This window comes from Pangasianodon hypophthalmus, chromosome 15, assembly GCF_027358585.1.
Source record: "Pangasianodon hypophthalmus isolate fPanHyp1 chromosome 15, fPanHyp1.pri, whole genome shotgun sequence".
Lineage (NCBI taxonomy): Eukaryota > Metazoa > Chordata > Actinopteri > Siluriformes > Pangasiidae > Pangasianodon > Pangasianodon hypophthalmus.
This window is the reverse complement of record NC_069724.1, coordinates 4,565,244-4,593,146: the sequence shown is the minus strand read 5'-3', so window position 1 is coordinate 4,593,146 and position 27,903 is coordinate 4,565,244. Positions and strand designations below refer to the sequence as shown.

General features: G+C 38.1%; 1 protein-coding gene across 1 annotated transcript in view; it reads left to right on the top strand.

Moving 5' to 3' along the window:
- Positions 1–1,531: 1,531 nt before the first annotated feature.
- Positions 1,532–27,903, top strand: part of tenm2b (teneurin transmembrane protein 2b) — a 282,971-nt gene continuing 256,599 nt past the window's right edge. Inside the window, exon 1 of the mRNA XM_034311334.2 lies at positions 1,532–1,875. The gene's annotated coding sequence lies outside the window, so the exon portion shown is untranslated. The remainder of the gene's footprint in view (positions 1,876–27,903) is intronic.

Genomic DNA, 27,903 nt, shown 5'->3' with positions numbered 1-27,903 from the left:
TGGTTTGAGAAAGATACTATAATAATAATAATAATAATAATAATAATAATAGTAATTATTATTATTATTATTATTATTATGATTAGTGGTAGTAATAGTCATAGTAGTAGTAGTATTACTGTATGTGTAGTATTGTTAGTATTAACACTGATTAGATTTGCATTAAAGATAATATTCAAAAAAAAAAAACCCTATATTTAGTCGAAACATGTTACACTCTCGGAAGAAAAGGAGACTAAACTGTACCTTTCCTTGTCACTGGGGTGGTACCCACAAGGGTACATGTTTTGTACCTTTAGTGCAGTGGGTTCCCAAATAGGGGTCGCAACCGATTTTGGGTCACTTGATTTACAAATGGGGTCGTGAGCGAAACTCCCAACCTGCTCTTTTGTTTTGTTCATTTATTTTACAAATTAATATTATGATCATCACTCTAACTATCAAGAATGGATTTTTTGCTACTGTTTTGAAATGTTCCTGGGAGTCGCATTCAAACAAGCCACATTTAAATGAAAAGTATACATGCTATTTCAGTCTTTTTTTTTTTTTGCTATCTTGACACGCTGCACTAGTTTTGGAGTTCAGCAATAAAAACAGACACATTTCTCTGAAGAAATTGAACATGTCCATTTGGGGTCGTTTGTCCAAAATGTTTGACATCTGCTGCTTTAGTGTGTGGTAATGTAAATGTAGCATACATTTAAAAATGATTTAAGGAACATAAGTAGACCTTAGAGGGGCACAGTGGCTTAGTGGTTAGCACTGTTGCCTCCCACCCCCGGGGGTTGGGGGTTTGATTCCCGCCTCCGCCGCATGTGCGTGGAGTTTGCATGTTCTCCCTGTGCTTCGGGGGTTTCCTCTGGGTACTCCGGTTTCCTCCCCCAGTCCAAAGACATGCGTTGTAGGCTGATTGGCATCTCTAAATTGTCCACAGTGTGTGAATTGATGTGTGTGTGTGTGATTGTGCCCATACTTGCGATGGGTTGGCACCCTGTCCAGGGTGTCCCCTGCCTTGTGCCCCAAGTCCCCTGGTAACTAGACCTTAAGGGCCAATCTTTAGCTTCCAGAGTAATACTTTGAAGGACCACTACTTTGTGTGAACACTTTTCAAGGTAAAAGATACAGAAGAACGGTACAAACGACCTACCAGCTGTACCAAAAGGTAGTACCCTAGTGACAAGGAAAGGTGAAGTTTAGTACCCTTTTTTCACAGGGTGTATAACAGCTTTTTTCACAGGGTGTATAACAGCTTTTTTCACAGGGTGTATACACGAATAGGTTAAACAAATTCGAAGTATAGCCTACTACATTCATAAATCAATAAACATGATACATAGCAACAGAATGGTATTCTCCTCTTTCATTATTAACATGTTTGTGTTTTTAGAAATGAGCAACTTTCAGTGTAGCTTCTGTGTTACAGAGTTTTTTATGAAGTGGGTTTTGATGCCTCGTGTTGGCTATTTAGTGGGTCGCGCGCTGAACGGGCGCGTGCGCTGGGTAGTAATTACAGACAGCTCTCACGCGCGCACTCTGTAACAGCACGAGAAAACACTCGACATGCACTTCCTGTTGTTTTAACCCTTCCACACCGCTACACACACACACACACACACACACACACACGTGTGAGGAGATCCGTGCTGGAAGCTGGAATACGATGGTGGTGTGTTTTCTAATGTGTGTGATGAGGAGCAGCTCTGAGTGACTGACGTGTTTCTATCTGAGGTGAATCTGAGGTGCGCGAGCCATCACGCAGCGAGGCAAAAAAAAAAGAAAAGAAAAGAGCACTGCGGCTCGCGCACGGACTCAAAGTTCAGTCAGTGTGAGGTGGGAGAGATGACAGCGCGCGCCTGAGACACGACATCTGAACAGGTAGGACAAAAGAGAGAGAGAGAGACAGAGAGAGAGAGAGAGAGATGTAAAAACGTTGTTCAGGACAGAGGAGTGTTTGTAGTAGACAGCATCGCTGCACCGGACATGGTAACACACACACACACACACACACACTGACTGACTGGTAACACACTATTGTCCGACGCTGCAGCGCGCGCGTGATCGCGTGTGTGTGTTTGTGTGTGTGTGTGGAGGAGAATTGCATCAATGCTCGACTTTTAAACTCATTCACCCGATTCTGTGCGCGTCATTTAGCGATTCTTCTTCACACACACTAACTCGGATGCTGCGGTATGTGTGTGTGTGTGTGTGCGTGCGCGCGCGCAGTCATATCAATGCTCGACTTTTAAACTCGTTGACCAGGATTTTTTGTGCAATACATTTATACGCATATATTTCCTAAATGATTTCCCTCCACACACACACACACACACACACACACTAACTCGGATGCTGAAGAGTGTGTGTGTGTGGAGGAGAGTAGTATCAATGCTCGACTTTTAAACTCGTTACCACCATTTTGTGTGTCACTTTTATTATTTGAATTTCATAAGTGATTCCAATAAGATTCTAACTGGTAGCATACACAACTCAGAGCCTGTGAACTCTGTGTGTGTGTGTGTGTGTGTGTGTGTGTGTGTGTGTGTGTAAGGCAATCATGTCAATGCTCGACTTTTAAACTCGTTTACAGGATTTTTTATGCAATACATTTATTATAAGTATATATTTCATACGTACACACACACACACGCACACTAATTTGAATGCTGAGGTGTGTGTGTGTGTGTGTGTGTGTGGAGGGCAGTCAAATCAGTGTTTGACTTTATAAGTCATTTACCACGAATCAGACCTTTCTAACTGTGTGTGTGTCTGTGTGTGTGCTCTATGTGTGGAGGGGAATCACTTGAATGCTCACCTTTTAAACACATTTCACACAATTATCATCTGAATTTTGTAAGTGATCCCCCTTTACACTAACTCAGATGCTAAGGTGTGTGTGTGTGTGTGTGTGTGTGTGGAGGGGAATTGTATCAATGCTCGTCTTTGAAACTCGTTTCCCGCAGGTTTGTGCCTGTGAATTTCAGTGCTGTTTTTCTTCTCTCTCAGTTGATCATCGTAACCCCAGAGCTTACTTTATTTCTGAATTTCTTTAACATCATTTACATGACATCATCATAACAACACCTCATATCGACCTGCAGCTTCGTTATTCCCGGTGAAATATGTACAGCGATGTACAGCTACAGGAGATGCCCAGAGTTCCTGTTGGATGTTACGGGTCTCATAACAAATCTAACTATAAACACTGAAGCCATTTGTGCGAGAACAGGAAAAGGAGAGACATACAGCTGTATGTAGCCTTTCCATGCTCACATATTATCTACCTAAACACCATTCTGCACTGTCATAAGGCTGTTTAGGAGCACCATGCAAACTGAGACACACGGATAAGTGCACGTGTAGTCGTGAAAACAGCCTGCTCATTTACACTCTGCACTTGAAGTCAGAGGAAAGTCGATCTTGGTGGCCGGACATCTCAGTAAAAGCTTTACTAATGGCTTTACCCGGCCTGACTGACCTGGTCATCCATCATCTGCATTTAGTCATCCATCATGCCAGATGCCTCTTTCGGGAAACGGTAGCCTCTGCCAGTTGTCCTCTGCACCGTGCAGAAAGTCTGAAACGCTTTGCTGAGTCTGAACGCGGTGATGCTGCTGCAGCTTTTCGCTTTTTTTTTTTTTTTTGTGGTACATTTAGTGTGTTATCTCACAGACTGATACAGCGCCGTCGTGTCATTTTCTCACAAAGTGAAAAGTTTCAGTGCATGGTTTTAGAAAGTCCGAAAAATGAACAGAAGATATTAAGTACTGCTTATCAGACATGCAGATTAGTGTCACTCGTTTACCTTTTAGAAAAAAATATGCTTAAGCACAAAAAAAAAAAATACTCATTACTAATTGAATATCTTTACATTTTCATTTATTTTCTCGAAGAGATTTATTATGAGGCAGAATCGAGTCTAAGCATAGAGCTGTTGAAGCAGCTGAGATTTACACAAGACGTGTATCGAAGTGCTGCAAGACTAAGGGCGTTTTCTCACTTGGCTCATATACTAAAGTCTTCACGCCGGATCGATTGTGGGCTCGGTCTTTTGCTGGGAAAGATGGGAGGGGTCGAGACGGATTCCTCCCAAACTGCAGCTCAGTGGCACAATTCTGTACTTCCTTCTGTGCACAAAATGTTTACACTATACACCCATTTGCCATTATTATTAATATTTATTTAACTGATGTATAATTTATTATTTAACTGATGTATAATTTAGTTCACTTGTCTTCCTTTAGCTTTGCAAACCAAAAATATCCAAAAATAGGTTTTTTTTTTTAAATGTTTGAATGCGTTCCTTTTCTAGAAGGCATTCCATGTAATAATATGCAGAGCAAGTGGCTCCCGAGTGGTGCAACAGTTTGCTCAGAGATCGTGAGTCAGAATCCCGATGATGCCCCGTCAGCCAGGAGTCCAAGAGAGCAACACCGGCCGTGCTGTCTGGAAAGGAGGGATGAAATACACTGTCTGCCCTGTGAGCTCGTATATGTGGAAGGGGGCAGATAGCATGAGCAGCAATTCGAACTGATGCACTTGGCTGGCTCCGTGTCTCAGAGGAAGCATGTGATAGCCTTCACCCTCCTGGGTTGGTAGCAGTTATATGATAGAGGAGATCTCACTGGTGGGTGGGAATTGGGCAACACTAATTTAGGGAGAAAATCAGGGGAAAAAATCCTCATATGCAGACCACATCACGGCTTTCACTGCCATTCTGAAACTTAAAAAAAAAGTAACATGACAAGTTTAACCAATCAAAGGCCAATCATTTTAAAGTGAATAATACGGCTCCAATAGTCAGTTATTCATGTGAATTAATTGAAAAAGAATCAATTAATTGGTTTAAATGTGGCTTAGAAATATGAACAGCTGTAATAAACATTCATAAGCCAAAGCTGATTAATCAGTTATTTGTTGATTAATGCACAAGAATAATTGACTATTAAAATGTCTAATTTTTGAACTAGTTCTAGTATTTCCAGCTCTAGTATTTATATTAATAAAAAAGCTGTTAGCCTTTTTCAATTCATAAGACTGTAGTATTATTAGTAGTATTATTTGTTATTAACCAGCTTAAAAGCCTAAAATATTAGAAGGACCGTTCTATCATTTGCTGTTTTTGTTTGATTTTCTTTTTTTCCCAATAATTTAATGTAAAACAAAACTGTGTGGAACAACATAACATTTAACATCTTCTTACTCTACTTTATAACAACAACTGATAATTTAAATAACAGATAAGTAATTTGATTAAGGAATTTATTCACAAGAAACTTGGAATTTGTGGATTTAAATGGATCTCTAGGTCACATAGACATTGCCTCATCATTCATCTTCACGAGTTAAAATAAAAAAAAACTGGTGAAAAGTAAACCAGCCTCAACTATGAAACTGTTATCCATATTTTACTACTACATCCAAAAATGATCAGGCCCCTACCATGAAATTTAATAAGAAGCTATAATATTGACTTTTTAGAATATTTCATGTACCAAGCACAAGCTTTCATGTGCTTTCGTTTTTAACGTTCGTGCATCATCGACGTGCTGCTATTTGCGCATGCAGCTTTTGTGTCATGCTCTTGCTATTTTGAGTGACACTATCACTCTGTGTGTTAGGTTTTTGCTTTTTTGACTCCTGTCTCATTGCCGAATTCATGTAAACTTCTGTCTGTGCGATTTCTTCCATGGTGTTGCAGGTGTCCATGGAAAGAGGAGATAAGAGGGAAGAGATGTAGGTGGAGTGAAGGAGCGCTGGGTAATGATTACGAAATGATTGACAGGAGACCCTAAACACAAACAAGCATTCGGAACCGGGAGGCACTTTTCCAGACAGCTATTTAACACACTTGTGCTGAAGCCGTGGCTTAAACCATTTTTTTTTTATTTTCTACATATTTTTTCCATGTTACTTGTACAATTATTTTACAGCTATTACACCGTAATAGTTAAATGGCCTCAACAGTGGTGGAGCTGAAAACAGTGCTATGTGGTGCAATAGTAGCCCTTAACAGCTTTAGTATTATATTACATACACATAACAATAGTATACTAGTAGCTTTATGGTTGTAATATTTGGATATTGTTTTAAATATCTTAGGAAAGCCTTGTAATCGCTTAGGCTATTTAGCATTAAATATTTGTGGCCATAATCCCTGTTCAACTTTTGAGCCAGTGAGCTTTTCCTCTCCACTGCACTGTGTGTCATCAGCACAAACCATATGCAAGCTGTCATCACAGGCTCACCTGGGAAGCTCCCATTACCACCCTATTAACACGACAGCTTACAGCAAATTACCACGCGCGCAGGCGACATGTGCACAGACTTCTGCAGGGGAACAAGGATGTGATAGTATGGTAAGCGCGTAGTCCTCACATCACAGATACGGACAGCTATTCCCTAAGCTCTGCACATTAAAGGATTAACTGATATAGACTTTGGTGCAATGGCCTTAATGCAGCCGCTGCATACAAAGTAGCGCAAAGGGGTACGGCGATAAAATAGTGTCGTTATTTATTGCAAGACTTTTGTTGTTATACTGTGTGGTGTGTCGTACACTTTCATACACCCACATTAAACCTGTCCTAAAAACAACAACACAAATACAAATTACAGATTGTTTTATCAAATATTGTCAGTAGTCAAGGCGAATTAATAAAGCAGGAATTTCTTTAAAGAATAAAATGATAGTTTTTCTATTATGAATCAAGTATAAATCATTACTTAATAAAACACTTGCTGGTTGACAGCCAGGAGCTGGCACCTCATTTGGCATTTTTAGAATAACCCTAATAGGCAATTAACGGGAAATTATACAGTAATGATTGAACACGCATGGACCCAATTGCACCATTTGCAGAGTTCAACAGCAAAATACCTAATACAAATGCAGAACGCAAATCCCTGGTAACACACGCACTGTAAATTGTAATATGTTGACTTTACTTAGTTGCCTTTAACTTTTTTCCAAAATTTAAATTGTGAATAAAACTCATGTCATTACAGTAAACTTGATTGTTGAACGCTAAAGATCAGTAGTAAGGTTGACTACTATATACTACTGGTTAAGACAATTTAAATACTTGTGTTAAGTAGACAGGTGATAATTCTAGAGTCTAAGTTGATGCTACCCAGATGCCTTTATAAAGAAACAGAAATCCACAAAAAAAGCATTTTAGAATTTTAAACCTTTTTTTTCCACAGCTATATGATAATATCATAAAGCCATGAAAACACCAAGCCATCAAGACAATTTGAAAAAAATGACTGTCATGAAAAATCTACCAAGAAAGCTAGCTAAATAATTAACATTACATGCTCCGAACCAAGCGCCATCTCCTACCTAGCTGCTAGCTTGCCAAAATGATGATGTGCTAGCGTTATAGCTTAGCCTACAGTTGATATCTTTGGTGAAACTTACCCCAGTTCTTCTTCTTCTTCTTCTTTTCTTCTTCTTGTTTTCTCTTTTTTGTCTAGTTTTCAGAGAGCTACATTCTCTTCGTTTTGAAAAGTGCGATATTTCAAAAGAAACTTTCAGACATGCTAGTGAAATGGGGCCCCTTTTAAGGGGGTTCCTGGTATGACGTCGCACATTAACAGTCAGAAAGTTTTGGGGGAAAAAACTTTTAACTTTCACAGAGTCCCCTCAAAATTCAGGGGAACTGCGTTCCGTCCGGGGTGTATCCTCACCTCATCATGATAGTATTCCTGGGATAAGCTCCGGATCCACCGCGACCCTGACAGGGATAAAGCGCTTACTGTGATAATAAGACGCTACACAAAAAGGAAAGTTAGATTCACAAGACTGAGCATTTACTACGAGAACGACTAAATGTACAGTAAATGTGTGAAACAGTTTGAAGCAAAAACAAATGTTTAACTTTCCTTGACTATCAACCTAGTTTTTTAGTAAGCATAGCTAGTTTAAGGAGTTTAAGGAACACGAGTGTGCTGTTTGCCGATTGGTAGTTTCACACTTCCTGAGAAGTCTCATTAAATATCCTATTTAATAGACGGCCTCATCGTCACAGGCAGGGAGCTTTGCCTTTGAGGAACAAAGTCTAAATTAATAAAAGTGCACAATCAATTATCAAGCCCTTGTAGCCTGCAGGTTCAAAATGACTACAGAAAAAGACATTGATTTTCTCCTTTTTAAGATGAATAATTGAAAGCCTGAATATTTCATAACAAGAGTCTTTTATCATTTTTATTTTATTTATTTATTTATTTTTTTTAAAAAAACATTTTTTGGTTCATTTTCTATTTAACCTTTATTTTGCCGAAACAAATTAAAGTAACAGTGAAATATATTTATTTAAAAATTAAAGTTATAAGCACCATTTAAACATAATTTTTTATTTTTACTCTGCAATAAAATAATTAATGAGGGAGCCTCACTAGTTATTTTATTATTTATGATGTCATATTATATCATGACATCACTTCCAGGTTATAAACTAATGCGGAATCACGTCTGTTATGGGAGTGTTTTTATTTGTTAATTAAAGTAAATCAGCTCCCTGTACATTTGTTAATGTACTCTGCGTGCATATAATCAGTTATTCCTTGTTGAAACTTTTAAACAAACTGCTGGTCATTTATTAAAGGTATAGTCAACTAATTTGGCAGAGATTTGCTGGAGTTTGTTTTGAAATGCAAAATTAAGGCAAATACTTTTAAACAAACTGCTGGTCATTTATTAAAGGTATAGTCAACTAATTTGGCAGAGATTTGCTGGAGTTTGTTTTGAAATGCAAAATTAAGGCAAATACCTCCTTCAGTAACTCTCTTTTCTCCAAAGCCACACCCCAAACCACATGCAGACTCTATGCTTAGACTGGAAAGGCTGAATGTTAGCGTGATGCTATGGAAAACATTCTGAATGAACAGGCAACTAGACACGCCCCCTTGTCCGGTTGATTGGTTGGACAGAATCTGATGTAACTCAAATTAAATTAAATAAATAAATCCCCTTGACGATGCTTTTTTTGCTACGCTATGTGGCCAGAAGTTTGTGCACACCTGACCATCACACTCATATGTGCTTTTTTGAACTTCGCATTGCAGATTTTGTCTTCAGGTTGCTGTTATAATAATCTCCACTCTTCTGGGAAGGCTTTCCACTAGATTTTGGAATGTAGCTATGGGAATTTCTCCATTCAGACACTCCAACCTTGGCAAACCATGTCTTCATGGAGCTCGCTTTGCGCACATTATCATGCCGGAACATGTTTGGGCCTCTTAGTTCCAGTGAAGGGAAATTGTAATGCTACATCAAACAAAGACATTCTATACAATTGCTTGCTACCATTTTTGTGGCAACACTCTGAGGAACACCCAAATATGGGTGTGATGGTCAGGTGTCCACAAACTTTTGGCCATAGAGTCTGTCTTCAGTGATTAATAATAGAAATGACATGCACCTGAGGTAGTTCAGTCTCCGATGCTTCTCCAGCTCAGTCGTATTAGAGCACAACAGCTTGGATATGTATAGCTCAAGCGCTGATCCCTGAAGAGGCTTTCATTTTGTATAACACTTTAACATTTAATCCCTCACCTGGCCAGTTGAGCTTCAACCCCTTTGGCAAGACTTCGTTCTACTGCCCAGACTGTGCTCCACTTCTCCGCAGAAACAAGGTTCCAAAATTCAATTTTATTTATATATCACTTTTAATAATAGATGTTGTCAGAAAGCAGCTTTACAGAAATCCAGATGGCAGGTCTGGATCCCTAATGAACAAGCCAGAGGTGACAGTGGCAAGGAAAAACGACATGATTAAGAAACCATGAATCTGGTTCCTCTCAAGGTTCGCTTGCTGATGGGAGACAGAATGCCAATATGGAGGTTAGGGCAAGTTATTCAACATCTGGGAGAAAATGTCTCCTATCCTGTCTTAAAAGGCATGTGATGATGGACAGGAAAGCCTACTTTAAATTGCATCATTGGTGATTCTGGTGAAAAGGGATATTATTTTTTTTAACTGTTAATGAATTAATGAACTTGATTCATGATTAGCATGCATTTAATGTTGCATAGTACCAATTACACGCATTAAAGTCAGAGAACCATAAACGCAGCCATGTGTCATTTATCAGGTTGGATATGAATAAATTTATTTGTAAATTGTTCCTGGGGACATTTTACACAAAGGAATGTGGCATTCATTAAACTGTTACTTTGGTGAAAATATTCATATCCTACAAAAGCTCCTGAGGTTGTGTACATTGGTGTACCCACTAACGTGAACTTTGATTGATCAGCTTAAATTCGTATAACTGTCGACGAGTTACTGCGAGTTACTGCGATATGCGTTATTTATTTCATTACTAAACACACTCAAATTCAGTAACCATTATGTCATGCTTAGTAATGACTTGAAAGAAATCAAAATAAGACCAGCTATTCAATGAAGACAAAAGTAACGGCACCCTATAAAAGGAGGAACAGTTAGTGTGTGTCAGTGGTAGCTGACTTGCTGCAGTGGCTGAGCTGCATTACTCTAAGATTTAGCGTACGTCACACTTAGGAGGCACAATTTCACCATTTAGCTGTCATTTTGTCATTTTAAGCTCCTTTTATGGAGTTTTGTGTGCGTTAGTAAATGTAAATTAGCTGTACTGCGAATGCGCTTGATACTTTGCGACTGATTTACTGGCTTTTTTCAACCTACGCATGTGAGTTTGAGGAATATCAGCATCACCAAAACTTTTGTAACTGTAAAACTTTGTCCTATAAAAATATTAACAGACAACATAATAAAAGATTGATTAATGACAGAAGAAACTTTTTTTAGGTAAAGCTGTGAACCTTGTAGTATATTCTTAGTATATTCTATATGATGTATATTCAGATTCATTTTACAGTTTCATGTTACTGCTTACAGTATATAGTGCAGTCCAAAAGTCTGAGGCCACACTGAACATCTGGGATTTTTTTTTTATTTAAAATTGGAAATAAAAAGAAGTTTTAGAAGTAAATATTTCTAAGATTCTACTTTTCACTTGAGTTGTGGCTGATAATATAAATCTGTAATGAAATTTTTTTTGTACAAGAAATTAGAAAAGAATGGAAAGTAGAAGCAGTGGTGTCAGAAGTTTGAACCGCACTTTATTTTTTCTGTCTTTATTTTTCAGTTGAATGTTTATTCCTAGGGACTCAGGCATTGTCATGTTCTTGAGTGCAGATGGAAACTGTCCTAAACACACTGGACACTGAACTTGAAAATAGCAGTAGCTCTAATTAACAAAATAATCGAAATCAAATGCTGCCACACTTTCTCAAACTTTCTTATTGTCATAGTCCTAGATTTTAGTTGTGCGATTCTCTCATATTTGATTTAATATTTATGTCTACAGAAAAAAAATTTGGCTCATTTATTTTTTTTAAAGAAAAGCTGCAGTTTAGAAGAAGTCAACACTAAAAGCGTTGACGAGGATGCCTCCACTGCCTGGTCCTGAAATACCCTTAAAATATACTTCAGACAAGAAGAAAAACTGTTGTAGACATGTGACCTTGCTCAAAACTTGACCATGTTGGGATCAATTTCAAAATCGAATCAGTTCATTTGTTGGTTACAGTGACAACGGTGATAATTCCATATAAATCCTATAAACATTCAACCACTTGTTCTTGAAATATCCTGCTGATGAAAATCTCAGAGGGATGGATGTACAGACAACCCAAAAACAACAACAACAACAACAACAACAACAACAACAACATTTTCCTTGTGGGGACCAATCACATGTCCCCACAAGGTGAAAATGGCAAGCATTCCTATCCTTGTGGAGACTGAGGTATAAAACCAAGAAATAAAGCCCCCAACAAGATGTAAATACAAACACACTCATACACACACCTGCAATCTAGAGTTTCCTGCTGTTTGTCACACCGCAGGTACAAGCAAAAAAAAAAAAAACTCAAATTTTTACCCCCTGCAATTTACTGAGGGTGCTGGAACGCCGTTTCGGATTGTTCTGGCTCACTTTAACCCAAACCTGTAATGGAAAAGTGGTGACTTTACTTTCATTTTTTTTTTTTTTTCCTTAATGCCCTGCACAGTTCCACAGGATGTTAACAGCTTCTTGTGGCTGTCTAGTCATCAGTGGCTTGAGGAAAGTGCTGGAGGCTCGACAAAGCTCAGCCTATGAAGCGCAGCTCATTTCCAAAGCAATTTACCAAGCCACTACCCTGCTTCATAGTCTGTGAACAGAGTGTACTCATGTATGTTCATGTCTATTTAAATGTGTTACTTGTTTATGTATTTTTTTTCTCTGCGTTTGTGCGCAGGCCTGTCCATGCGCACCTCTGTCACATTTTCTATGGAATCCTTAGCGGAGAAGCACTCTGTCAACTGGCGAGCTATCAAATGTAAAGTGGCTGGCATCAAAAAAAAAAAAGAAAAAAAAGAGAGAGACAGGCTAGCACACTTCCATATGTGCACACAGATGGACACACTCAAGGTGCTCGGCTGTTTGGGGAAATGGATGGGTAGTGTTGAATCACCAGTAAGTAAAAGTGCATTTGCTGGCGCAGGAGTGCTCATCTGGACGCTCAGGACTTACTTTGCAAAGAGAGAGCAAGGGGGAAAAAAATTGGACAAGCAGGAAAAAGTGAAGATTTAGTCATGAATCTGACTCATCATTCATTTTTTTTTTTCCATTTGCACCGCATTTTCATTCGAAGATGCAACTCTTACTTCCCAGGGTATACTCTATTTCATTTGGAATAAAAAAAAAAAAAAAATTATTATCTACATTAAAAGTAGTCGTAGTGAAGGTACAAGTTTTAATTAAAAATCCTGTTTTCCGCTAGGGGGTCAGATGGCCAGCTGGTGTTTGGGGTGAGGTTAAGGTTTCTTGGCATGGTGCTGCCACTGAAATATTGAAATGCTATAAAACAGAAGGGATGAGGAGATTCATGGCTGCAATTTTTTGTCTGAATGCTTCAGGGTCATAACTCAAAAGCAGCCCAGATTTCTCTTATTATGCACAACAAATGGTAGAAGCCATCGCCCAGGTTTCCTCAGCTGTTGCACAGAAATGACCTCGTCTTTTCATTCTGTCTTTTCTTCTTAAATAACAAATATGTTTAAATTTAGCAGTGGACGGTTTGTACTTTTAAAGTCGTAAATTGCCTGCAGGTTACAATAACTGTCATCAGATGAGAGAAAAAAAAAAGCACAGAAGTACCTAGAATTGCAATTCCGAGTTTATGAATATGTAAATTAGGAGTGCCCCAAGCCTTACACCGACCCATTCCCTTCTATTAGTAAATTAGCGTAATAACAGAAGACAAGCAACATTTTGTTTCATACCGGAAAATGATATTCTCTTTCATTTTAAGACACAATAACATACAGAACAACAAGACATGATAAGAGCACATCTACACACTCAAATTTCTCCCAAGAGCTTTTAATAACAAAAAAAAAAAGATTTTTATAAATATTATGGTAATTTAAATAGAGTTGAATGTTACATTCTGGTACACGTGCACATAACAGGACCATTTTGGGAAAGAAATGCTGTATTTATACAATAATGTTTTAATATTCTTTATTGGTTTGGTCGGAAGGTGTTGATTAATCTTCTGTAACAGCAGATCTGACAGTATTAATTCAAATCACGTGTTTATATTAAAGCTCTCGTTCTAATACGTTATCGTTTCTTGTATGGCGGACGCTCCGCGTGTGTGAGGAATCTTTGAGGTTGTGAACTCTTCTGTGAGGCGACGTTTATTTAGCATTTTTGGAAGGAGTCTCCAGTGTCAACATGTTGTAACAGTCACGAACTTGTAATGCCGTCAGGACGGAGAGCTTTACAGTTTCTCTGAATTTATTTGTCTTACGAACTTCAAGAGAGAGAGAAAAAAGAGAAAGATAATTGTTTATAGCTGTTATAATGTAAACGATAACGAAAACTTGTTCCGCAGATATTCCACAACATAGCTGAACGTAGCTATAAATCGAATAAATCGAAGCGTTTTATTTCTCTTATACATCAGCAAAACGCTTGTACTGGGATGTGCTGTTTTTACAAAATAATCACCTTCAGTGTTCGGCCACGTCGCACCAGCTGGTCGTTGTTTATTTTCCAGTAAAAATTTTCCAGTAACAGCAAGTGTTTTATTCCTTATATATTTTCCACTAAACATACTGAATAATGCAATGTTATGTAAATGCATAACACTACATATGTATTATTTGTACAAATTCAGTATGAATTTATATGAGTCAAGGTTACACTTTCAAGGTTAGTCTTTAATTATCCTGCTGAGTCAAATCATGTGAAAAAATCAGCGCACCCTGGGTAGTGCTTATAAGCTAATTAATGTAAAATACAACAAAACTGTTAGAACTGCATGCGAATCGTGTCTAAATTCAGATTTCTAACTACTTTCAAACAATCAGTTGCTCAATTCTGCTTCTCCAGCTCATTTCATTTGGACTGAGCTTTGTTATTATTGAAGTACACATGCCTGCCGCTTGCTCACAGCACTTAAAGACTATTAGTAATATACTTAATATGAGTACAGTGGGGTGGAAGAATGTTTCTGAGATTTCTAGGTCTCTAGAAGGCATTGCTATAGATCTGATGAATGAGGCTAAAGAATATAATAATTAATTAATAGCCCAATTCGCTTGACTTCCCTGTGTGCTCGTGTTGGTGGCTCTCCGTGGGGCAGCTGCAGGGCTCAGTCCAATAGTAGTGATTGCACAGCGAATTTCAGTGGCAGTGAATCGAACACATGTCACACGGCTAAAGTCCCATTTAAAAGTGTTCCTCTGGGTTAGCCTGTAATGTATTAAGTATTCCCTTTAGAAAGTTGTAGCTAATACCGGATACTGATCAGTATTTGTTAATAATAGATGTGTTAATAATAGATGTATATTTCTTATTTTATCTTATCTTGAGCCAATAATGAGTATCAGTCTGGACATGTTTATGACAACACATCTGCAAGTTACTTCAGTTAGGAGATGTGTTGATGAGGTGAGGTGTTTGGTCCCTGCATTGCAACCAAAAAATATTATTCGAGCCTAGAATCTTTATTTAGTTCAACTTTGTCGGAATTCCAGTGGGTCAAAAGTTTACATACATCAAGTTAACTGTCTCTGTAAACAGTCTGGAAGATTCCACAACTTGATGTAATGAGTTTCAGACGCTCCTGATTGGCCAGTTGTCATAATTAAGACTTAACCGGGAGTAGCCTAGGTGTATATAAACCTTTGGCCTCAACTGTACCTAACAAATTCCATGCAAAAAGTAAATAAGAAGTATTTTTTTTCCTTTTTCTGGTTTTTAAAACATGATTGTTCTCCAGGCAACAATGAATTATAAAAACTACCCCGGGTATGAAATCTGCTTGTCCCAGGTGGCCAGACTACTGACGGGTCCAGTCATGATTAATACATGAAGGCTCGAGGTCTCCCGCTGTGATGTAATTATAATCCTCTCTATTCAAACTCATGGATTCATCTTTTGATGAAAAGTAATTTTGTTGTTGTATGGCTGCTCTGTACCCAAGCTTATTTGAAAACAGTTCGTAAGAAGCTCGTTTACTGTGAAAATCACACTTAAAAAGAAAAAATTGTAAAAGTTTTTTATTTAATTAATTTTTTTTTACAGTTTTACATATTACGTAGAAATCTTTACATCACATCAGCTGCTTGCAGTTTGCGATTATTATCAAGATATTATGATATCTAACATCTCAGAAAAGTGTATTGTGACATAATTTATGATGATATCAATATTATACCGTCATATCGCTCAGCCCTACTGTGGTAATGCACGATTTGACAATAATAAGCAGTAGGTAAAAAAAAGTTGGATATAAAAAAGACTGCTGTGTTACGAAGCTGCTTCTTATTCCATATTTAGCATATTCAGGAATGCTTGTGTATGAAAGACAGCACTGAGAATGAAGTAACTCTCTCTTCTAGAAGTCATTTTCAGCTTATATAAAGATCATAATTTGCAGGTAATTTTCCGGCGATAGCTCATCGGAGCGATACTAGCTGAATGTTCCAAATCACTATTGGCTGCAGTCAATCATCAGTGCCGGTGTAATTGTACGTTGGCTGAACTCTAATGAAATCAGGAGTGTGTAATCTTTGCTTGATGCAGGATATAGCTGAGCTAATGGAGAAAGAAACTCGTTTTTATTGTGGTCAAGTGCTACATTTAAATAGCCATTTTCTGGGTGTAATTTCAGAGACATTAACGTGGTTGACTCTTTCATTACTAGAGAGGAATCTGATCACTCCAGCAGGATCTCTCTGACTGCCTCTCCTGGGCCATTATTCACATAATGGTATGGGACTGTGCGAGGGAAATTTCTCCCTCTCTCCCTCAGATTCTTCTTCTCCTCCAGTGGATATGAAATATGATGTTGGGAAATGTAATTATTTCAGTAATTCACTATAAGAGGATAAATTGAGGATTGATTCTACCTGCACTGTACTGGAGGCATGCAGTCTCTAGGTGATGTGGTTAAAAGACTTGAGGTTTTTTTTCATGCCTGTGCTCCTGGGGATTTGCACTATTGAAGCCTGAATTCTGTCCCAATTGCTCAGAAAATTGGCTTGGTCTTTGGGCGATTAGACTTCAGATGAACCCCTTCATGTGTATTTGCGCTTCCTTATGGCAAGGCTACAAACAATTTTAGTCAGATTTTCAGATATATATATATATTTTTTTTTTTTTGATAAAGTGCATTTATAACACGTATTTTGTTTTAAAATGTAGTAAAAAAATTCAACAGGAAAGTGTTAATTTGACTTAATTTCACTGTTTTAGTCCACTCATGTCCACTGCATTATCTTAAAGCTCCGCCCCACTCCAGTCACATCATGTCATATATGTTTGAAAAGCTTGTTTCCTGAAATATACATCAAATTCATTTATATACCTTATAAAGCACACGTACTAGGATAAAACCACATTAAACCACCATATTTTTCCTCAAAATCAGCAAAATCATATACCTATATATATATATATATATATATATATATATATATATATATATATATATATATATATATATATATGTGTATATATAAAATCTAACGTAAATTTGAAAATGATGAAAAATTCCTCCATAATATCCTTATATATATAATATATAATAATAATAATATATATATATATACATGAAGGATATTACAGATGAACTGTTGATCATTTTCAAATTCACGTTAGATTTTATACTGAATAATCACCTGTGGTGTTTTATAGTAAAGTAATTAAATTATTTTCCAACACACTGTTAAAGTGTTTTTTTTTGTTTTGTTTTGAGAGCGTCTTCACAATTATAATTCAACATTCAAGACTAGATTTTTGGTTTTATTAAGTATAAAACTGACTCATAGTTACTTAAATGATGCATCATTTGCATACAAATAAATGAAATTTTTGAAAAAGTTCAAATACAGAAAATACCATATCAGCAATCAACAGGTGAAGACTGATTGTGATATCTATTGTTATAAATTTAGTTTAAATTACCCAATTCACCTGTAATGTCTTGCATTAGAAAGAAAGACTTTTCAGAAAGTTTTCAGGTTTTGCATCTTGGTGCTGGAAGTGTCTACATGGACCGCTGTAAAGTGTGGCTTTATGAAACTGGATAGAATTGGAGCTTGGAAGCTGACATGAGTGTGTGAATATGAATTTTGTACATTTGAATTATATACACATCACAATTGTGAACTTTCTAGTTTTGCCTTAAAGTTTTTCTAAATCTAATTTCAAATTACAGGTGATGATTTTGGGACTTTAAAAACTCAGCACCCTAAATCCAAATCTCAAAAATCCAAATTTAATGTAAATTAGCCTCAAGGCCAAGCACAGGGAAAAGTAGACGATTTCAGAGTGACTGAACTCAGCTTTTAGCTGTCTGTGACAGTCACATCTCTGAAGTGAAGTGAAGTGAAGTGAAGAGACATGGAGTAGAGTTAAGTGGAGTCAAAATGGAAGATATGAACCTTAATGATATAAACCTATTTAAATTTTTATGCTCTACTGAAATAGCTGAATTCCTTTTAAGCAGTAAGTCTGTTAGCTAGCTAACGCTTGCCAGCAATCTAACAATATTGTAGCCTATCTAGCCAGAATGTTACCTAAATAGTTATTCTCGGCATAGACTGTTTAACATCATTGTAAAAAACTAGCTATTTGAGTACAATTTAAAAACATTTTTATTTATTTGACCATTCTGAAAGTGTCTACTTTTCCACATGCTCTACTTCTGGTCTACAGAAAATCTGTATTTCTGAAATTAGAATTTTTGAGATTTCTTTTTAGAGTTTGGAATCTTAAAAATCTTAAAACGGCAACCTGTAAATTTTGACTTTGTTTCTAAGGGCAAATTTTACTATCAAGTTCAAAACTAAGATTGGTTCAAAACTAAGCTTGCTACTTAAGTAATCCCAAAACAGTATTTACTTAATACACTCCCTGTCTCACAAATCTCTCTCTCTCTCTCTCTCTCTCTCTCTCTCTCTGACCTGTGGGGGAAACAGTTCTAATTACTGCAGCGGACTCGTTCCTCTCAGCGCTTGAGCTGCTCTCATTGCTGTCCATTAGCATGCTGAGGAGGTCTGGGGCCTGATAGAAATGCTGATTTATAGACAGAGAACGACATTAATCCCTGATCGCTCGGTAAATTGAGCCTGCACTGAGGATAAAATCCCGTCCCTCCTTGCTTCAATCCCTAATGTTTAATATGCGCATTATCACCCATGCATGGTAGCTTCGTATTTCCGTGAGTAAAAATGCCTGAGAAGGTGATATATTGGCTGCTCGTTGGACGACACAGTCTGTGATATGATTTTCGGTTTTTATTTCCTCTAAAAAAAAAAAAATAAAAAAATGGAATGAAATGAAGTGCAGACTCCATGTGTGCCATGTAATATTCAGCATACAGAAATCAACAAGGCAGCTCATCAATATTTAGTATATATGCTGCATTGCCAGTTTATTAGGTACACCTACGTGGCACATAATAAACCAGCATCTGAGTGGATATTGTTTTTTTTCCTCCAATATACACCAAGCTGCCAGTTTAATAAGGAACTAGGTAGGTGGCGCCTAATAAACAATAAACAATAAAGCGATTATTTGCACTAGTGGCAGGTTTCAAACCGTCACGCCATACATTGTTGTGCGTTCCCATTTCCTGGCTGCACATTTCGTGTCGTTCTGTTTTTTTCAGCTCCTTAAAAGGTCCCGTTTTCCGAGCAGAAACAAAATAATGTGCAATCTGCTGCAATCTGTTGCTTTTATTTCTCCTCGCCTTGCTTTAGCTCTTCACAGAAAGCCGGCGCTGATGCCTGACAGCTTTAAGTAGATTACTCACAGGCCTGTTTTAATGAGCAAGGCGAAGACAAGCCCACTCTGAGAGGAGGATAATCAGCCTTCACCGCATACACACACTCGGCAAATCAGCCAGTACGCGCAGCAATGAAAGTGCCACCTGTTGCTTACGCGCACACTCGCTGCATACACGGGCAAACAAGCAGAATAATACCATATCCAGTATGTGCTTTAGTTGATGTGGAAATTGTTAATCTGGTTAATCTGTCATCAAACTACTTTAATTAACCTGATCAGTCAAAAGTCAACACAGACCGTTTGCTCAAGTAATGGCACCGATTCATACGCGAAGCTAACCATGAACAATACTTTTGCCATTTTCTTTTTTAAGTCTAATTAAAAAGTTAATTAAAGTGAAATTAGCAGCACATACAGTAAATAGCGTATGCCGTGCAATTAAATTCAGTGCAGATGATTGAGCTACTCTTTCAGTGAATCTGTCAGTACTGTGAAGTGTGTTGTTCTCTCACAGTAACACTGTGCTTATGTTTAGCCTTGTTTACATATATATATATATATATATATATATATATATATATATATATATATATATGTATATATATATATACAATGTCTAAGTAAGACAAGTACTCACAATGTCTAAGTACTGTGCAGGTACAAGTCTTAGGTACAATTTGTGCGGTTTTAAAAATTAGCTGTAAGTTTTACTGAGCATCTTGCAGAACCAGCCACAAAGTGTTCTGGAGACTTTGGCTGGCACACTCGTTTCTTATTGCTGCAGCAAAACCCAGCAACCTTCATTATGTTTTTTTTGCCTGAAGTGGTCTCTTACGTAATATGCTGCTTTCTTTACTGACATACAGACATTTAATTTTGTGCTGGAAAACTAATGTTTGGAAATCTAAAATGTTTTTGTACTGACTCGATAATGTAGAAGTCATAAAATAAAAATCTATAACAAAGTTTGTACTAAAAAAAATAGGGTGCCTAAGGGTGCATATATATATATATATATATATATATATATATATATATATATATATATATATATATATATACACACACACACTCACTCACAGTGGCACCTGGGATATATTAGGCAGCAAGTGAACAGTCAGTTCTTGAAGTTGTTGTGTTGGAAGCAGGAAAAATGGGCAAGCGTAAGGATCTGAGGGACTTTGACAAGGGTCAAATTGTGATGGTTAGACAACTGAGTCAGAGCATCTCCAAAATGACAGGTCTTGTGGGGTGTTTGGTATACAATAGTTAGTACCTAGCAAAATTGGTCCAATGAAGGACAACCGGTGAACCAGCGACAGGGTCATGGGCGCCCAAGGCTCACTGATGCGTGTGGGGAGTGAAGGCTAGCCCGTCTGATCCGATCCCACTGAAGTGCTACTGTAACACAAACTGCTGAAAAAGTTAATGCTGGCTATGATAGAAAGGTGTTAGAGCACACATTGCATTGCAGCTTGCTGTGTACGGGGCTGTATAGCCGCAGATGGGTCAGAGTGCCCATGCTGACCCCTGTTCCCTGCTGAAAGTGCCTATGATGGGCATGTGAGCATCAGAACTGGATCACGGAGCAATGGAAGAAGGTGGCCTGGTCTGATGAACCATGTTTTCTTTTACATCATGTGGACGGCCGGGTGTGTGTGCATCGCTTACCTGGGGAACAGATGGCACCAGGATGCACTATGGGAAGAAGGCATGCTGGCAGAGGCAGTGTGATGCAATGTTCTGCCGGGAAACCTTGGGTCCTGGCATTCATGTGGATGTAATCTTGACATGTACCACCTACCTAAAGATTGTTGCAGACCAAGTACACCCTTTCCTGGCAACGGTATTCCCTAACGGCAGTCGCCTCTTTCAGCAGGATAACGCACCCTGCCACACTGCAAAAATTCTTCAGGAATGGTTTGAGGAACATGACAAAGAGTTCAAGGTGTTGACTTGGCCTCCAAATTATGTTATGGCTGATCAGTATATATATATATATATATATATATATATATATATATATATATATATATATATATATATATAGCGCAAAGCACTCACTACTATGTTTTCCACCACGACTAGTCAACTTCTTGTGTAAAAAACATTGCTGCCAAAATTTATGCCAAAATGCCAAAAATTCTAAGTTTAAATGGGAAATGAGTTCTCACTTTGATTATCAGCATCATCCCCATCAGTCTGTTTCATCACCTGAGGTAAAAGTCACTTCGCATTCACGACATTAAGCACGAATCTCTTCACTCCACTGATCTCTGTTCACGCTAGCATCAATGACAAAAATAATCACTGCTTCATTCACTCACTTCTGTCCTCTTGGGTAAATTTCTTTCTTTTATTAAGTCAAGCAGAGCCTATAAGCGTTCTTCTCAGTTTTGATGATGATATGAAGCATCGCAGACATTTTGACAGACGGTATCTAATCCTAAACTTTATTGATTAGGCTTATGTCTGTTTCACTATGATGTGTAGCCATTAAAAACTTCGATCGTGTTCAAGGTCTAGATAGTTAGCAAGATTTTAGACATCTTTAGGCAGACTGTTTACTGCGTTTGTTAAACTGGCTCCTTACGCAATGTGATTTTTGCAGGCAGACGGCAAGGCAAGGTCAGAAAGCAGTCTAAATAAAACCATTTCCACTTATGTTTCGAGATGTCAAGTATTTTTGTTTTGTGTTCTCAGCCATATCTGTATATGTATCACTGTATCACTAAATGGTTTTGTGTTTGAAAGTACAGTATTTAATGTTTGTTACAGCCTGGTCTGTGGTCAGGCTTTTACATGAAAAAGTAGATGAGACCACAAGTTAATTAGACTCCTTTTTCCCCCCCTAATGAACTGAGTAGGAGTGGAACAGTTTCAGTAGTTGACCAGGCCAAAATAACAAGCACCGCTAGCAGGACAGGGGTAAATTACGTAACCTAAATGTAAAAGTAAATAAACAAGCCTTCCCAGAATCTCTAACTAGTAATAAACATGAAAAAATCCTCAAAATGTAGTCTTTTATAATATTTACTTTATATTATATGACAGTGGAAGCATTTTTAGAGCCTTAGATGAAACAAAAATTTACATAGTGACAATTAAACAAAAATTCCATAAGTGCTTCCTTAAATAAGGACTAAATCTTACATTATTAAGCACTCAGATGCTGCTACAGATCCCAATGGGACTCTGAAAGACTGCTTTATTAAAGGATGCAGTGAGAGAGTAGAAGTGTTAAAGCTTGTAGATTAAAGACTCGTAGATAACGCTTATATTGATTGTGAGATAAGTAAGATAAAAATGTTGTGTGGTACAAGTGGATAATTAGACTGATTTAGATCATTAGATCTAGATTATTTCCAATAAAATACACCATCACAAAAATGTCTTAATTTGGTTGTTCCTTGCCTTTGTTAATTTTGGGAAAAACTGCAATTTACAATTTTAGCTAAAAAAAAAAAAGCTAGCCAAAAATGTTACTTTTTTTGAGATGCATTGTGTACTTAGTTTGCTAGTTTATTACACGTCTTTCAACTACCGAGGAATCTGAAAGCTATCCCGAGACTCTCACAAACATCCAAATCAAAAGCGTTAGGCAAACTCGAGTAAAGAAGTAAGCAAATGTACCAACGACAGGCCAAACTCGCAAACACAACACTATCCAAGCAGTGCAAACGCAAACAAATAAGACAAAGCAGAAGCAATAGTTTAGTGCCATGAGTTTGTGTATTGTGTTTAAAAGGAAGTTGGAATCCAGCCAATCAGTGAATAATAGGTGTGAACCTGGAACAGAAAAACATACCATAAGCCAAAGGCATGAATGTACCTGAGATTGTAACATAAACAATTCAGTCGTGATGTTATGACACATTTAATCCTATTAATAATGGATGTAAAATATCTCCTGCTTCCTTGATTGCACACAATATTTCAATGACATCCTTCTGAACACATTATTTCATTTAAAGTGTAATTGAAGTGAAAAGTGCAATGCGTCGTGGGTTATCAGGGCTGTGTGGCGGGAGTCTGGAACGCGTCCAGGTTATCATCTGAAGCCGAACACAAGGCCAGCCATGCTAACTGCTTCTCCCTCATTACCACCGAGCACCATCAATATCAGACCTGCTACATGACATTTTCCTCAGGCTCTAATTCCTTTTTGCAGTCCTCACAACAGGGATGTGTCTGTTATCAGAATGAGATATTCGAAGCACACTATATTGTTAGCATTGGAGATGCATTGATATTGATAATAGAACCAGGTATCAGGCTTGTTTACTCATACTCATGCTCATAAAAAATGCTCCGATACATGTGATTAGGGCTGGGCAATATTACGATATTAAATTGATATCGTAATAAATTACAGCACAGTATACTTTTTAAAAATTTTGCCATGCTTACATTTTGCTTAAAGTTGATTTGGGTGTATATATGGCTCATATATACATATATATATGGCTCAGCTAGCACAGATAAAATATGCATCTTGTTCTTAACTACATAAAAATTATAATCATTGACATTGATGTTGTTTAAGAGAAATAATACACTATGGGGAATGCCGTTATTGGAAAATAATCAACTTTAGTGCCGTGATGCATTGTTGATTGTTTTCCTATAGCAGTATGCCTCATTGTGTTTAACCCTTACCTAATATAATCATATATTACACAGCACGCTGTGCCATTTCACTCACTAACATCAGAAGCAAGAAGATATGAAATATACAGAACTGTTACATTTTGGAGAAGATTTTGGATGTATTTTGTATGTACTTCTTTTTTTTAAAATTTGTTCTTTATTTAAATATCTAAACAGGCTGGGTTTTTAATCACATAGTTGCGTTTAAGCAATAAACACTCTAACGTGTCAAATTGGCTATTATTATTCATAAAATCCTTCCCTGAGGGTAAAATAAATATTAAAACACCATTTCTTATCGCATTATCTTTCAGGTCTATTTACTGCCATTTGAAGGGTGCTGAATTGCTAATAAAATCTCGATATTATTCCAGAAACTGGAGGAGTCGATGGAGAGAGAAGAAATTACAAAGTTAATGACATAATGTAGAATAGATGTGCTGTGTTAATGAGTAATGTGAATGCGTTCACCTGAGGGTTAAGTCATTAGGTATTATGGGGGGAGGGGGGCTGGGGGGAGGGGAGGGAATATTCCTGTCTAATGATTAATATTCCTGTCCTCGTAACTTCCTTACACGTCTTTTCTCACCTCACTGAGACGCAGCACGTGTCTGAACTGCGCGTGTGTCCGAGCAGAGCTGCTCCCCTGTTTCATTAGTGTACTCAGGCCAGCCTTTCTCCTATCTGATTAAAACTAAGAATATGCTGGCTGTAGTGGCTAGTGTGTGATGTGCTTACCAAAACAAATCTCTGGCTGAGGGAATCGTCTGAGTGCTGAACTGGCCTCTATTCTGCTTCTCATTTCAGGAGAACGTTTGCATTTTTATCTGTGGGATTACTGACAGTTCTTTTTGACATTAAAGGTTCAAAACGGGCATGAAAAAAAAGCCCACGTGCAGGTGAGCTCTGAACATTGTTAGTACGTCGGAGTTAAGAAGCCTTGTTCACATTTGTCTGGGGAGCATGAGAATTTGAATTATTTATCCTGAACGTATTTGATCGATGCTAGGGGAACCGCACTTCTGTACCTCCTGTGGCACAATACCACTGTCCTACAAAATATTAATGAGAAAAGAGTGTGAGCACTAGACAGAGACAGAGCTTCAGAGGTAAAACCTTATAGGAGGAGTTTTTGAATTAAGAAATATGCCGGCTGTTGCATGAAAATGGAAACTTAGAGAAATATCAGAATTTGATCCAATGTGTTAAATATTTATAATTAACTTTTGCAATATCAGTCTCAATTTAGCATTCACCACTGACACCCGCCAGGTTTTAACTCTTATATCTAGAAATGGTGACATGCTGTGAGGTACCTGATTTGTGTTCTTGGTCGGTTTCTTATATATAATATTCTTCCTTTTTTCTCGTGTTGCTCAAATCGCTCTACGTCAGCCGTCGAGTTGTAGTAGAGTTGAACAAAGCATCAAGAGCGCTTTATTGAAGGAAAAAGCTTATGCAACACCTATATCACCCATGTGAAATAGCAATTAAAGTAATCCAGAGCGATGCACAGCAATGCTTTGAAGTCTCTATAAAAACATCCGCATGCTAGTTTGCTAGGTCAGGGACTGAGGGTACCATCAGTCTCTAAAAACCCAGTTGGGAAGTAAGTACAGTATGAAAAACACAAGACATACATTTATTAACAAAGCTCAGGGGCAGACTTGCCAGAAGAGAGCTGTAGTAATCCAGTCTTGAAATGACAAGGGACTGAACAAACACCTGAGTGGCCTCTGTGAATAAAAAGTGGCCGGATCTTCCTAATGTTGCAGAGGATTAACTGGCACGAGTCAGTTAGTTTAGCGATGTGAGGCAAGAAGGACAGGTGGTTCTCCATGGTTGTTTCCCCAAGGTAGTGTGCAGTGACAGATGGTGAGATCTGAGAGTTGTCCAGAGAGATCACAAGATCTTGACATGGGGATGTGTCTCTGGAGATGTACAATAGCTCAGTCTTGCTGGAATTAAGTTTCAGCTGATGAGCTATTCGTAATGAGATGTCTGCATGACATGCTGAGATCCGTGCAGAAACATGGGTGTTGGAGGGAGGGGAAAAAAAAGAATGAGTCGAGGGTCAGCATAGCAGTGGTATAAAAACCAATGTGACCTCACCAAGAGAATGGGTATAGAGAGAACAGAAGAGAACCCAGCACTGAACTTGGTGGGACTCCATTGGAGAGTCTGCGTGGAGCAGATGTGGATCCCCTGATGGATCCCACCGAATCACTGATGGAGTGTTATTTTCCATTACCACCTCAAAATAGATCGTACTAGAGTATGAATAAACAAAAAATTATTTCTCTTTCCAATCATCGCCAAATGCTTTTTTAAAACACAGATGAGTATCACCCTGAGATGACAAATGTATACGAAAAGCTAAAAAAACACTGATTATGTCTCATAATGAGGACAAAAAAAGAACCACACCCACCATCACTCCCTTGCTTGTCATTTGCATAAAGTTTTTATTGTTGCTTGCTTCACGCAATTTGTGTTGCTAGGGCTCTATTCCAAGTTACGACACAAAAGCCAGGTCATTAGAGTTCTATAAATGAGATGAGATGGAATTAACCACAATAGGTGACTGGCACTAGGATTGGATTGGACTTGCTGAATGTGAGCCATCTGATAATTTGTAGTCGGCCCTGTATTTTCAGCTTGCTCTATTGTGGCGTGTAATTAGAAGTTTCTCATTTTTGTAAAAGCTTAGGACAATAATTTATTTCTACAAGAGCTTTATCTCAGCGACTCGGGTCTGGCTGATGGTGCAGAGTGATTCAGTTGCTAAACAGACCAGTTATCATCCGTTTTTGTGCCCATTTGACCAGTGCATCAAGACAGACAGTAGCAGTGATAATGACAAGAGTGTTCAAGCCCACCCCCCCTTCCCCCCTCTCTCTCTCTCTCTGTCAGTAATGGGTCATTGTGTGGAGAGTCTACGGCACTTTTATCTCTGAGCACTTTTGCTGGACAGACAAATCTGATTATTGTCAGTCAGGAGTCCTGCCATCCCTCTCCAACTCTGAAAGACTCCATTAGGACAGAGAAGAGGGAGAAAGAGAGAGAGGTGGGCTGAAGTGAGGTCATGTGAAGATTGGATATGTGTGCTATTTTATTACAGCCTTTAAAGTTCATTGATCAACTTGCCAGCTTCCTTCCTTCCAAGCCTGCTGAATAGATGAATGTGGAATATGGAAGCCAACATCACAGCTGGAGTTTCTTAATTTTTTTATTCATACATGATTGGGATGTTTAGCAGTCACTGCTCCATTTTTTAGGAAGCACATTTAGAGAAAGGGATGAGGAATATAGTGCTCCGTGTTGAGGTTTAGAATGGAAAGGTCGTTGAGAAATGTGAAAAAGTGTACAAAATGGAGAGGATGGCACTGTTTTCTCCAACATGCAACTGCAAAAAAATGAAGGCCTGAAGGTAAAGGAAAAAAATGTGCTGCTGAGTCACACACTTTCCTTTTTGTGGCTTTCCGCAGTGCTAGACTTCATAGTGGCTCTAGGTCTGTATCAGCGACTCCGTTCTGGCTCGAGGTATGGCTGGATAGCAGCCTGTGCAAAATCAGGATAAAACACAGCCAAACTAATAATGAATTGGTCAGGAGTATCTGCAGGAGTGGACGGGATTGGTTAAGAGTGTCTGCGGTAGTTGGTGAGATTGGTCAAGAGTATCTGCAGGAGGAGATGGGATAGGTTAAGAGAGTCTGCAGGAGTGGGTAAGATTGGTCAAGATTGTCTGTGGTAGTGGGTGAGATTGGTCAAGATTGTCTGCGATAGTGGGTGAGATTGGTTAAGAGAGTCTGCAGGAGTGGGTAAGATTGGTCAAGATTGTCTGTGGTAGTGGGTGAGATTGGTCAAGATTGTCTGCGATAGTGGGTGAGATTGGTTAAGAGGGTCTGCGGT